The sequence below is a fragment of the Chenopodium album genome, chromosome 25, assembly GCF_948465745.1.
Source record: "Chenopodium album chromosome 25, dcCheAlbu1.1, whole genome shotgun sequence".
NCBI classification, from domain to species: domain Eukaryota; kingdom Viridiplantae; phylum Streptophyta; class Magnoliopsida; order Caryophyllales; family Amaranthaceae; genus Chenopodium; species Chenopodium album.
Window position 1 is genome coordinate 26,321,719 of NC_137858.1, and position 14,004 is coordinate 26,335,722.

Below are 14,004 nucleotides of genomic sequence, written 5' to 3' on the forward strand. Positions count from 1 at the left end.
CGGCTGTGGGACCCATAAATTACTATTTCCCTCCTAAAATTCCACCTAAATTGACGCATGAATCCTTAATTTTATTGCTAGTCCAAGAGGTCTCAATTTTTGGGGGAATTTTGCAAAAGCATTTTGAAGGAAAATGATGAGCTGATTGATATAATGAATTAGACATGGTTGAAAGCAATTAATTGCTGCAAATACATAAGCAAAGAATAAGTAATGAACCTTAGATGGGATTATACAGAACAATTGCCCCAAATCCCCCATTTTCATAATACCCCAATATTGATTGTTTAACCAAGAACCCTAATTTCAAGATTCATTGCAATAATTGTGTCAATTACAATGGGAAATTAGACATACATTACCTAGAATTGGGTTTGCCAGACGAATTTCCTTTTTACCTCTCGTTGAATTGATTGAAATCAACATATTAGGGTTTTGATTTTGTTTTACTCAAGCAAAAAGGGAGAATCAAAATATAACAGTTATAAACAAAGGAGAGAGAAAGAATTTTGGAGAGAAATACTATTTCATGGGTCCCACTATCGGAGATTCTTACCGGGAAATTAGATAAGGTAGTGCTACTCAAACTTTTTTTGTTTTTGTGGTAGTTTTTTTTAAAAAAAGTTTGAAATGGTAGTTGTTCTCAAAACTCGTCATTTAAGTGGTAGTTTTTCACAAAATTTCCTTTTCTTTTTTTTAAATTAAGATATGGATTCTACTAAATCGACACCTCTTGCATGTTTAGTCGATTCAGCTTTGTAAATCAACGCTTGAAAGTAGAGAAATGTCAATCCCATATTTGAAAGAGTAATGAATGATGATGATTTGGTTTCTAATGATGACACGCTGATAAGTGGTTTATTTATCCACTTATTGTGGTGATTTTAACCCGATTTGTAATTACTTCTCCTACTAATTTCCCTCTTTCTAACCCCTTTTATGTATATATGATGCATTTTGACATTGTCGCCTTCACATTACCAGGAGCGAGCGTGCATCCGACAAGGAGTGGGCGCTCCTGCTGATGGTATCACAATCTGACTTTGTTGAATTTACTAAGAGTGAGCGCGCTCTCATCAAGGAGCGGGCGCTCCTTCCTCCACTTCTACAATATGTCTCTTATCTAAAATAGGAGGAGCGGGCGCGCACTTTCCTAGGAGCGGGCGATCCTCCCCTGTTATGCTGATTCTGCCTTACCTAAAGACAGGAGGAGCGGGTGCTCCGAGATGTGGAGCGGGGCGCTCAAAACTAGGAAATCGACTTTCTTTTGACGGAGTAACCTATGTAATTTGGGGAGTATAAATACTACCCCTTTTGTTCATTTTGCGGACAGTAGTCTTAGAATATATTTCAGCAATATTTCTCTTAGTTAGCAACTTAATTCATTAAATTAGCTGATAATTTAATGTAGAAACTCTCAATTTCAATCATTGTAGAAGTGAATTCAAGGTTTATTTTCAGATTTTTAGCAATTGTACTCAAGAGAAGCTTCAACTTAGTAACTTCCTTCACTTTTCTCTACTTATTTTCTGTTTTAATTTTGATATTGCTAACTTTGTATATCTTTTGATTTTGTTAATCAAATTCTTGTTAAATGTTAGTTTTATCTCTGGTGAATCACTTTTCCCCAATTATTGAACTACTTAGAACCCTATCTTGTTACTTATGTTACTCACCATGTTGTGAGTAGTCCTCTTTGCCAGGAGTTTGGTGAAACTCAACCTTATGGTTAATTAAGTGAATTCGGGAGAAGTATTAGTGATTGGTTTGGGATTATATTGATTATATGAGATTGCTTGTTAGTTTACTTTGATAGGAGTAGCTACCCTTGATTTTGGGCTTGATGGCATGATATCCTTAGTTTGACATAGTACGTGTAGGCGTCGTTCGAAGTGCGCCTACGTTAAAGCATGTTCTGAATATGCTTGGCACTCTTAGGAAGTGGGAATTGACATTACGATTAGGGACAAGGTTAGGGAGAAAGCAAAGTAGGGAACTTGTAAACCGTTCACGGATCATAAAAGGCAACCACGAATAAGGGACAACGATGAGCAACAATGATTGACCCGTGAAGGTTACACCCCATTCATAATCCATGAGATTACTAATTCCATATGGTTTGAAACCACGAAAGTAGGATCGGGGATGATGGTTCGAAGTGAGTCATGGAGTCACATTCGCCTGTATTGGCCTCTACTCGATTTTTATAGCGAAAAGTATTCCTGCGATCTCAAAGACATGCAAATAAAGATTCAATTTGCTCCAAACTATTATTAGACTAAATTGGTTGAATATTAATGCAACACATAATTCTAAAATATTTGTGACCACTTGATTTAACAATAAGATTAAAAGGAACCTAAACCGGCTGTCCAAATTATCTTATTATTCGTGATTTTCAACTACATATTCCCTTTAAACATGCAATATGGTGATCATATAATAATAATAAAATAAACATTAATATTGGAAGCAATTCAACAATAATAACGTTAGTCCAAATCAAATCAGAATGAGCCTAATCATGATACTAGCAATAAAAATAATAATAAGAGTAATTAAGTAAATTAATTACTCACTTTCCGCGTTTCCTTGAATTGCTACATCATGAATAAATTGTTAGTAACTTCAATAAAAATATAAATCAAATGTAAATTAAATTAAAAAAAAAGTAGAGTTGATTTGGTCCAAACCTTTCACGCCGTGGTTTAAGTATAGAACTTTGGGTGTTGTATGGACTCCTTGGAGTGCTTAAGGGATGTATGATGAGAGAATAGGTTTAAGGCTAGAAATTAGGTTAAAGAGGGAGAAGAGAATGGTTTTTTTGGTGTAGGGAGAGAGAGAATGATTTTGGTGTCCCAAATTGTAGAAAGGAGAGGGGTATTTATAGAGAAAATGAGTAGAGGGAACACACGGGACCCTAAATAGATAAAACCCTAGTTTTGAGGCACCGTGACACGTCAGATGTCTGCCGCGACACTCCAAAATCTGGCATGACACGAGAAAATATAGAGTGACGCGGGAAAATAACAGTCCTAAAAGATAAAACGCCTGCAAGTGTGGACGCGGAAAAAACACATGAAAATCCCATGACACGGAACATGTACCGTGACACGTCACAGGACATAGCGTCGCGGCTGTGTCCACCGTGGCACGGTACAATACACCGTGTCACGGTAAAAAAGCGGCAGAAAAGACGCAGAAAAAGCACCGTGTCACGGTATGTGTGCCGTGACACGGTATAAATTTATGTGATGCGGTACTAGCTGTCGCGCCACGTCAGATCGATATTGCCACAACGCGGCAATTTTGTTGTTGCGCGGCAATTCCAATTTTTTACTCGTTTTTAAAATTATCATAACTTTTGATCCGTAACTCGAAATAGGCATATAATATATAATTGGAAAGATTATCAAGTCTTATTTCTAACCCAATTAGAATCAGGTCAAAATCATTTGTAGATTTTAAGATATTACCGTTTTAGTGAAAGGGTGTCGGTTTTGGGCCGATTTTAGTGTTTTGCTCATATCTTCTTCGTTTTAAATCGGAATTGGGCTTATGATATATTGTTGGAAAGCTTATTGAAATTCCTATCCAACAAATAATAATTGGATCAAAATTATAAGGCCATGATATCAGGTTCTCTCGGTTTTGTGATGTGGATACGAAAAGTGGGAAATAGGTTATGGTTTAGGGAAATGGACTAACAATTGGATTGGTTTATGACATGTATTAAATGGGATATGGATTTAAGAACTCCAAAGGTTAAATACTCAACCCGACCAATAATGGCGGTAAAAGGTTGTTCATCATCGGGTTTGGTGACAAGGTAATAATTGCGTCGTCAAACAACTACTCCTAAGTCAAATACAATTTATAACACTCGACTCAACCTAATACGAGTATAGGGCAAGTAGAGGGGTCGAACCACAGAGAGAAATGCATAAACACCGCATTCATTACTTAGAGTCTAAGTTATCTCGAAACAAGAAATGTGAATAACTAGGAGATCAAACTAAGAACGAAATGGATTAAAATCAATATAACTAAGCACCAAGGGAAATGGGTAGATGTAGATGCCGCTTGATCATGCAATAACACAGAAGCAAATCAATGGTAAACTAAACATGCATGCATATCGAATTAAGGCCCAATCTAACCGCCTTCCGGAGTTAATCGGTTTCTCCTAACATAGCCTCTATGTTTCCACATTAGAACCATATATTAGAAGGTGCAATCAAAGAACTATCGATAGTAATGAATCTCAACTAAGTCAACTTCCGTTCCTTGTTAGCAAAGATTCACCTTTAATCAACTAACAATGTGCACTTGCAAGAAGATCAAAGAATATCAAGCATGCAAAGACTTTAATCACCATTAACATAACCCCAACATTATAAGCATGAACAATTAGCAACTACACCATCCCCATACCCTTGGCTAGGAGACTACTCACAAATCATATTGAAGACAATATCAATCATCAAATCAATAAGCCTCAACATGATCAATAAGCAAAGAAGGAAAATCAAAGCAAATAAACAAAATCAAAAATAAAGGTAAAGAGAAAGAGTAAGAGATTGCTCATTAATTGAAGATGAAGGTCTACAAAGGACTGAACAAACTCCTTCTTCAAAATCCAAGTTCATCAATGAAGAAACCACACTTTCTCTCTCTACCAATGAAGACTAATAGTGTTTCTCTCTCAAGATTAAGCTAAAAATGTTAATAAGATAGATGATAATACAAACTTAAAATAGGAGGCTATATATATGCATCATAAAAGACGGAAATAAAACACCTAGGAGAGCCCTCTAGCGAGCAGTCGCGCCCTCTCCAGCCTGGGTACGGGGTTGCTTAACCCAGCAACCCGAACCCGCGGCTCTGCTCCCGCGACCGCGGCCAAAGAAAAGAGATGTCCTCTCCTGCTGAGGAGAGGCCGCGACAGATCATCAGGGGAAGTCAGCCTCGAAGAGCTGTGGGCGCGGCACTGCCCGCGGCTCCAGGTGCCTCGCACGCGGGCCACAGAGGAGAGCCCTCTCCCGAGGTGCGGCGTGGCATCTACAGAAAGTTTGAGTTGCTTGCATTTTTAGGAACCCGCGCCCACGACTCTGTTCTTTGCTATAGTGCCTTCCTTGTGCACCAAATTTCCTCTCCATGGTTCGTCATGCATCCAAGGGTTCATCTAAAAGGGCCAAAAACCTACAAAACAACGGAGAGATGTTAGAAAAACCGACAAAAAGGGAAAAAGAAAGGAAACACGAGAAAAGAAAAGAAAAAGCAAAACTAAGGTAAAAACGCTTAAAGAGGCTCAAACAAGTGCAAATGAGGGGAGAATCCTTAGAGAAAAGGGATGGAAAAGTGGCATAAATTCCACTTATCAAATCCCCCACACTTGCCTCTTGCTTGTCCTCAAGCAAGGAAAACTAAAACAAAGAACAAACACAACAAACATGACATGACAAGTATTTAAGAAAACCAATCAAACCTCAAGGTAGGAAATACTCTAATTGGACTCAAATGTAGAGACATGCATCAAAGAATACTTACCTTTCTCAATTCAAGAGGGAAAACACATTCCAAGATGCTTATGGTTGCAGGAGACAAACCTAAGCTAAGCATAGAGAACTAATGATTTCATCCTCTGCCCTAGCCCCAACCAAGACGGTCCACGTTCTCTCCACTAGTTTCCATTCATCCCCTAGTTAGCTCCTCATGATTCCTCGAGCGGAAAAGATATTTCTATGTGGAACAATGAGTTTATCCCGACATCTCGACTATGCACACTCTCTCCATAGGGTTGAAATCCATCTCCCTCCACCGTTCTTTGACCGCGCTCCTCCAAGTCCAAGGGTCTTAACTCAGGTTGTAATGTCATGGCTAGGGGTTAAGGTTGGGAATCAATTTGAAAATTTTGGCGGCAAATCCTAAGTGAAGCAAAAGAGTGGCCATCTCTCAAGAACAACCTAGGAATTGAACCTAAATTCAAATTACAACCTTCAATACAAATTTCACAACATTACTTCATTTCTCTCATCATCTTTTTTTCATTTCTTTCACTTTTTTTTTTCTTCTTTTTTTTTTCTTTTTTTTTTCAATTTTTTTCTTGTGGTTTTCATACGTTGCATCCTTCTTCAAAAACTTTTTGCATATATTTTCTTTCATGAACAACTTTCAAAATCTCACTTGAACCAATATTCACAACTTTCTTGCCCCAAAACCAACACTCTCAAACTCGAACCTCAGATCACAAGCCAATGCTTCACTAACTACAAGGGTTGGTAGAACATAGGCCTACAGGTTTGTAATATGGCTAGATTAAGAAAGGGGAATAAGGCCCAAATTGGTTAGCAACTGGGTGGATGTAAAAATGAAAACCAAATTTGTAACAAAACACAAAGAAAACAAAGAAAAATGAGAAGAAATGTCCTCTTCTTCCTTTAAAGTTGTTTGGTCACGATCTCGGGAGCTAGATACCAACACAAAGATTAAGACATGCATAGTTAAGGATCCAAGACGCCGCTCACAAGAATGATGAAGGCTAGAACAAATGACGCTCACTCGGGATAAGAAACAAGCAAATACCAACCAAGGGAATCTTATCCACTATAGAAAGCAACACCATCTTACCACTTTCCCGAGAACTAGGGGTTCAAACGTCCTCAAGAGTTCTAAACCGGGCTACCTTAGCTTATAATGTGTCTAATTCAACCCTAAGCACTCTCAAACCGTGTAAACCCTCATCAACTAAAAAGGTAAGCATTCGAAGACATGTCATCAAAAAGGCACACAAATCCTCAAATCCAAATGAATGAGCAAATCCACATCAAAAATATTTCAACTTGTCATAGTCATGTTTGTTACACAAAAGGGAATAAAAAAACACACAAGAAAGAGGAAGAAATTAAAAAGGTTCATAATCGAGGCATGTAAATCAAATAAGTCTCAATCGTCATACAAGTGATCGTTGATAACAACATCAACGATCCCAGGTTCCTTAGAACAAAAATCAATCAACCTCAAACCATTCAACTCTTCCTAAACTAAACCTAAACTAAGCACTCAAAGAAAAAAAAAAGGAAAGAGGGGAAAGGAAAGATCTCACCCAAATGTCTCTTAAAGAAAGATAGAGCAACCAAACCATTTACCAAGGCTCGAAAGCTTCAAAAGTTGCTTCCATCGGTCTTCAAAGATACAAAAGAGAGAGAAAAGAAAACAAAAGCAAACACTAGACAAAGAAAAAGAGTTAGTGGAACGGGGAAGAAAAACAAAAAGCTACAAACTTGGCCCATGGAAAAAACTAACTACCAAAACCATCATTAAGAACATCATCATCATCATCTCATCATCATTATCATCATCATCAAAAGCAATACCACACAACAACAAACTAGAACCATAAAGAAGCTAGACAACCCGACGCTTAACAACAAAATTACCCAACAAAAGCTTTTCAAACCTTCCCACGAGTCCTTGATGCCTTCCCCCACACTGACTCGAAACTACTCCCTTTTGATTCAAACACCCCCCCATACTAAATAAGAGCATCGTTCTTGATGCTTCACATGCAAATGAAAAGACAAGGGAGGGACCAAAAGGGGGGGAAACATGCATACCAAAGGGGAACTAGTGGCCACTAGGGCCGGCACCATCATCCCTAGAGGGGTGGGAGGGGGCCCATAAGGGTCCCATCCTTTGGTATAACCGGGGGGAAACCCGTAGTGACCTTTGAAAAGGTCAAGCTGGGATGGGGTCAACTAGTCAAAGGGCTCGGGTTGCACACAAGGTGCGGGGTGATCGGGGTGAACATAGTGGTAGCCAGGGTCACCTCTATAATCACTCCCACCTGAGACTCGGTAATCATAATGACCGGACTCGTCGGGGAAGTTATGCCTAGGCACTTCGGGGTTTTCAACACCCTGTCAAAAGGGGTACGTAGGGAGGCTGTCACCATTCCATGAAGCCACGAGCCCTTGTTGGGCCGGTGTGTATGGATAGTTGACCGGAGGGGTGACCTCTTCCCTACGCACACTCAAGTCATATAAGGCGTTTGTTTGAAAAGAATTGTTTTGGTAAGAAGCGTACATACCTTGCATGCAAAGTTGCATGTTCTCCATTTGAGCTCTCATGCTCGCCATATCTTGTTAGAAGTCGGGTTGTTGTTGATGTTGTTGTTGTTGTGGCCTTCTTCTTCTCCCTTGTTGTTGTTGTTGTTGAAGTTGTTGTTGTTGTTGTTGCTCCGCTACCTCATCCTCCTCTTCTCCTTTCATTCCTATCACATCATCCTTCTCAAACACCTCCTCCAAATCCACTTGCACATTGTTGGGGAGGACACCCAAGTCCTTCCTCACCCACCAAGGGTGTTGAACTCCCTCTCTTGTATGGGAGGTGTACTCCGGCCTCGGGAGGAAGCAACGGTGTTGGCGAGATACAAGGAGACTCTAAACTCCCTCAACCCCTTTGATACCCCGGATGAATTGCATTATCTTGAGTTGTTTCTCATCAAGCAAAATATCACTCCCATCCTCTTTCCCTACTATGGTGCATGACCTCAACTTCTCCTCATGGCCACACTTTATGGCCAACCTAGTCACCATAGCTCCACAATGGATCTCCCCATTCTTGTTTCCTAAGACAATGGCTTCGATACATTGAGTAAAGATGAACCCCAAGTTAACTCTATGACCCAAATCCGGCCTTGATGCAAGCCAAAGGATCCTAATTTCCTCCAAAGTTATCTTCCCCAAGTCTTGCTTGTTGAAGATCATGTATCCAAGTATACGGTGTAGCAACCTCAAGGCGGGGTGCATGATTTCACTGGCCAAAGAATACTTTGCATCAAAGTTGTTGTTTCGGGAGATATGCTTCCACCAACGGCAGGGGTTATAGTCCGGTAGTTGGGCATATTCGGGTAAGAGGATGTCGGCATTGGGGTTGAGGTCAAGGCATTCATTGAATTTGTGGAGGGGCATTGTTTCTTCTTGTTAAAGAGTTGTAAGGAAACGAAGATGTTATTGTTCCCCGAGGTATGTTTCTCAAAAGAGGCGAGAAACTTTAGGGTGGGTTCGCGGTAAGTGTTGTGTGGCTTTGCGGCGAAATCAGTTAACCCAAGGTTGTTGAAAAAGAACCAACATTGTTCGTCAATGCCAAGCTTGGTTGTTATGGTTTGATTGTAGTGTTTGGTGGGAAGGAGTTTTCGTGGTTAGAGGGCATCGAAGTTGGCTTTGTGGTTTCGATTAGAGAATTTTGTTGGAGGCAGAGGTGGTGGGGGTTCCACATTTTGAGGTGGTTGTGAAGATGAACCTCGTGGCTCCTTTCCACTATTCCTCTTCTTTGAGCTAGTTCCAACCTCCATTTTTTTTCTTTTTCTCTTTTTTTTTTCTTCAAGAAAACAACACCAATACCTTACTCCAAATCAACTAGTAGCTTCAAGCACCAATCAACCACCACAAGAACAACCAAGCAACCACCACAAGCAAATATACTTCACAAGGCAACACTAATTAACCAAGAACACAACAATAATTCCAACAAACAACGCACAAAACAACTCAACCAAAAATTAGAACAAAACTAACAACAAAATTCACCAAATCACTACATGAACAATTTACCAACAAAAATCACAAAAAAGTTGTCATAAAATTCATTCAAAATTGCAAAATAGTTCAATAAAAACTAGAAAGGAAGGGATTATACCAACAATGAAGCAAGGAATCACCTCCAACTAGCCCCCAAGAACTTTGAACTCCAAGATGCTTGAAGGAGCAACAATGGTAGAAAATCAAATTTTTTTTTTAAGATTTTTGATGGTGGAAAATGAAAATTGTTGATGAATTTGATGTTTTGAGAAGGAAATTTGTGAGATTTGGGATGAATTTGATGGATTTTGTAGTAGTTAGGGTTGGGGTTTTGGGGTTTTTAGAGAGAGAGTGAGAAGATGTCGAAAATAAAGTGAGAAGTGCACGGCTGCTGCTGCCTTTCGAAGAAAAAGGGGTCGAAAACCCAGCGGGCCGCGCCCGCGGGTCTTAAAGGGGCCGCACCCGCGGGTCTGTAAGCCGCGCCCGCAGGGTCTCGAGCCGCGCCTTCTCCAGGGGCGCGGCTAGGCATCTACCGAGGGGGGGGAGTTCCACTTCTCCTCCTTGAGCCGCGCCCTCTCCTCCTTTAGCCGCGCCCGCGGGTTCCTGGAGAGGGCTCTCCTTGGGCGCGGCTTCACACCTTCTTGTAAATATTGAATTTCTTTTCTCATTCCTCTCTTAGCCCAAACTTAGCTCAATAAACATCATCATATGACCTCCATAACCCAACCATACATGCACCATTGGGCAAGTACCTACAAATATATAGCAAACAAAAGGCGAAACAACCAAAACTGCCAAAAATAAGAAAAATAGAGAAGAAAAGAGTGTAGAATCCAGGTTGCCTCCCGGAAGCGCTTTTGGTTAACGTCATTAGCTTGACGTTCCTTGAGTTGATCAAGGAGGGTCAAATTGACGATGCACATCAAGTAGAGTCACAGAAATCGGTTCATCACTTGGAAATCCTTCATAATAGGGCTTGAGACGACAACTGTTGATTTTGAAAGGAGAGTGGTCGTCTTGGGAGATTTCGTAGGCTCCATATGGGAACACTTCCATGATAATGTACGGCCCACTCCACCTTGATCGGAGTTTGCCCGGAAAGTGTTTCAATCGCGAGTTGAAGAGGAGCACCTTTTGCCCCTTGACAAAATCTTTCTTGATGATTTGGGCATCGTGTCAAGCTTTGGTTCTCGCTTTGTACATACTTGCACTCTCGTAGGCATTCATCCTCAACTCCTCTAACTCGTGCAAATCTAAAATCCTTCGCTCTCCCGCACTATGGAGATCCAAGTTGACTTGCTTGATTGCCCAATGAGCACGATGCTCCATTTCCACAGGCAAATGACAATTCTTTCCATAGACGAGCTTGTAGGGGGTGGTCCCTATCGGAGTCTTAAAGGCGGTCCTATAAGCCCATAGAGAATCAATGAGTTTGGAGGACCAATCTTTTCTCGTCCTAGCAACCGTCTTCTCCAAAATCACCTTAAGCTCTCTATTGGTGATCTCCGCTTGACCACTCGTTTGAGGGTGGTAAGCAAGCCCTCGCTTGTGAGACACCCCATACTTATCAAGAAGTCGAATGAAGGTGTGGTGCTTGAAATGCGACCCCCCATCACTAATTATTGCTCTTGGAACACCAAATCTTCGGAAGATCACTTTCTTGAAAAGATTGACCACCACCTTAGAGTCATTCATTGGAGTGGCTACGGCCTCCGCCCACTTGGACACGTAGTCAACGACAACCAAAATATACTTGTTCCCATGTGAAGAAATAAAAGGGCCCATGAAGTCTATAGCCCACACATCAAAAACTTTGACAAGGGGTGAACTAGGTCATTGGACTAATCCTCCCTAAGCCAAACAAAATTTATAAACACTCAACTAACCTAAATACAAGTATAGAGGTAAGTCAAGGGTTGAACCCAAAGGAACGGTAATGTCTAAGTGCTTTCAATTATATGCCTAAGCTAGGTCGAAGTCTAAGGATAGGAGAAGACACTAACAACTACTAAGAGTAAGAAACCAAACAAATAAAGTGCTAGGGATTAGGATCCGCAAATAATAGAAACAAACATAGCAAATTGGGATAGGAAAGTCGACTAAGTCAAGCAATGTAAGGGAAGATCAATCATGCAACCAAAAGAGCATATCAAGCTATTCTCCTAGAGGTCTAACTAGTGTCAACTACGATAAACTCTAGCTAGGAAACATCACAAGACACCTCAATCATGTAAATGCAAGCCACAAATTAATGGTCCGTATCAATGTGAAATTACAATGCAATCTAGTGCAATAATCAAAGTTAGCTACTCTTTAATTAATCACACACATGCACATGATCATCAACCAAATTTAATCACATCATCAACTCCATCAATTTTCCCTAATTTACATCAATCCATTACATCATATAAGCTTCACCATATCCCTAACCAAACAACTACTCTAACAACATCATCAAATCAACAAACAACTAAAGAAATCAACAATCAACAATCTAAGAAGAACAATTACACTAATCAAATATCAATCATCAAATTCCAATCAAAATCAAACAATCCAAACATGAATACTAAACAAAACAATAAATGAGATAGAGTTTAGAAATGCACATTGATAATAGAGAAGATCTCCAATACAATTGTCACCATTGAATCTTCAATCTCTCAATCACCATTGAAATTCCTCACTTTCTCTCTCTAAATTCTACTCCTAAAACTAACCCTAAATCTAGAGAGAGAAGCTCTCAACTAAGCTAAGAATATGATCAAAATGTAATATGAAACTTGCTTGCAAAAATCGGGTTCCAAAAGATGTATATAGAGGTGCGAAATCACCAAAAACCGAGCGTAAAGAACCCACGGAGGCGCGCCCGGGCAGCAGGGGAGGTGCGCCCGCACCACCCTGGTGCGCGGCCGCACCTAGCTGGGTTCCTTCGATTTCTCGTGGCTTCATGCGTTCGCTATGGATGAATGACTTATGATGGTGATGAACACTAGGAGTGGTAGTAGCTAAGGCTTTAGATTGGTGGGTACACCACCCTTTAGTGGTAGCACCGCATGCGAGCGCAAGAGCCAAGACTTGGAACTTCCACTTCCTTGCATCTTGAGCTTCCCGAATGCCATGAGCTTGTTCCAAAAGCTTCCTCCACCTTAGTGGATCACCAAAATCAAGACCCGAACCTCGTACAATACCTACAGCCACGAAAAGAAAGCAAATATAGGAGAAAAGGCTAGAAAACAAACGAAATACACGAAAACTACAAAATAAGAGAGGAAAGGTAAAACTAAGCAACAAAGCATAAAACTAAGCATTTATTAAGCATGAAATCCATAAAGGAAGGAGAAAACAACCTAAATGCTCATCAAATGGGTGCCATAAATGACACCCATCAAACTTCAAGCTTAAGGATGGGGTTTTGCGGCATTTTATCCCTTCTAGAAATATTCCCCATCCGTTGACATCTATCACAAGTCTTGACAAATATCCAAGCATCCTTAAATAGTGAAGGCTAAAAGAGCATAGATTGAAGAACCCTTGAGGCGGTCTTTTGAGCACTCATATGACCACCACAAGGAGAAGAGTGGCACATATGGAGAACACTTTGAACCTCGTCGTTGGGGACACATCTCCTCAACAAACCATCGACCCCTCTTTTCAACAATATTAGATCATCCCAAATGTATCTCTTTTCCTCATGCTTGAGCTTTCGACGTTGTTGTGAAGTGAAATCCGGAGGTATGGCACCACAAGCCAAATAATTCACAATATCCGCATACCATGGCGCCGACTTCACCTCAAGAACATATAGCACATCATCCCTTAGAGCATCCTCTATTAGCAAACCATCATCCTTGAACCTTGCACCGCCCAACCTTGAAAGGTGATCCGCCACCACATTCTCGGCCCCCTTCTTGTCTCTCATCTCATAGTCAAAGTCTTGGAGAACTAAAATCCATCTCAACAACCTCGGTTTAGCTTCCTTCTTTCCTATCAAATATTAGAGAGCCGAGTGGTCGGTATACACAATTTTCCTTGAACCAATGAGGTAAGTTCTAAACTTCTCAAATGAGTAAATAACCGCTAGGAACTCCTTCTCGGTAGTAGTGTAGTTTCGTTGGGCATCATTGAGAGTTTTAGACAAATAATGTATGACATGAAGTTTTCCATCTTTTCGTTGCCCAAGAATCGAACCAATAGCCTCGTCTCTTGCATCGCACATGTGCTCAAATGGAAGAGACCAATCCGGACCTTGGACAATAGGGGCGGTGTAAAGGGCTTCTTTCAACCTATAAAAAGACTCTTGACAAGCATCATCAAATACAAACTCTTTATCTTGTTGCAATAGGGATGTGAGAGGCTTAGCAATCAATGAAAAATCTTTAATAAAACGCCGATAGAACCCGGCATGGCCAAGAAAGGA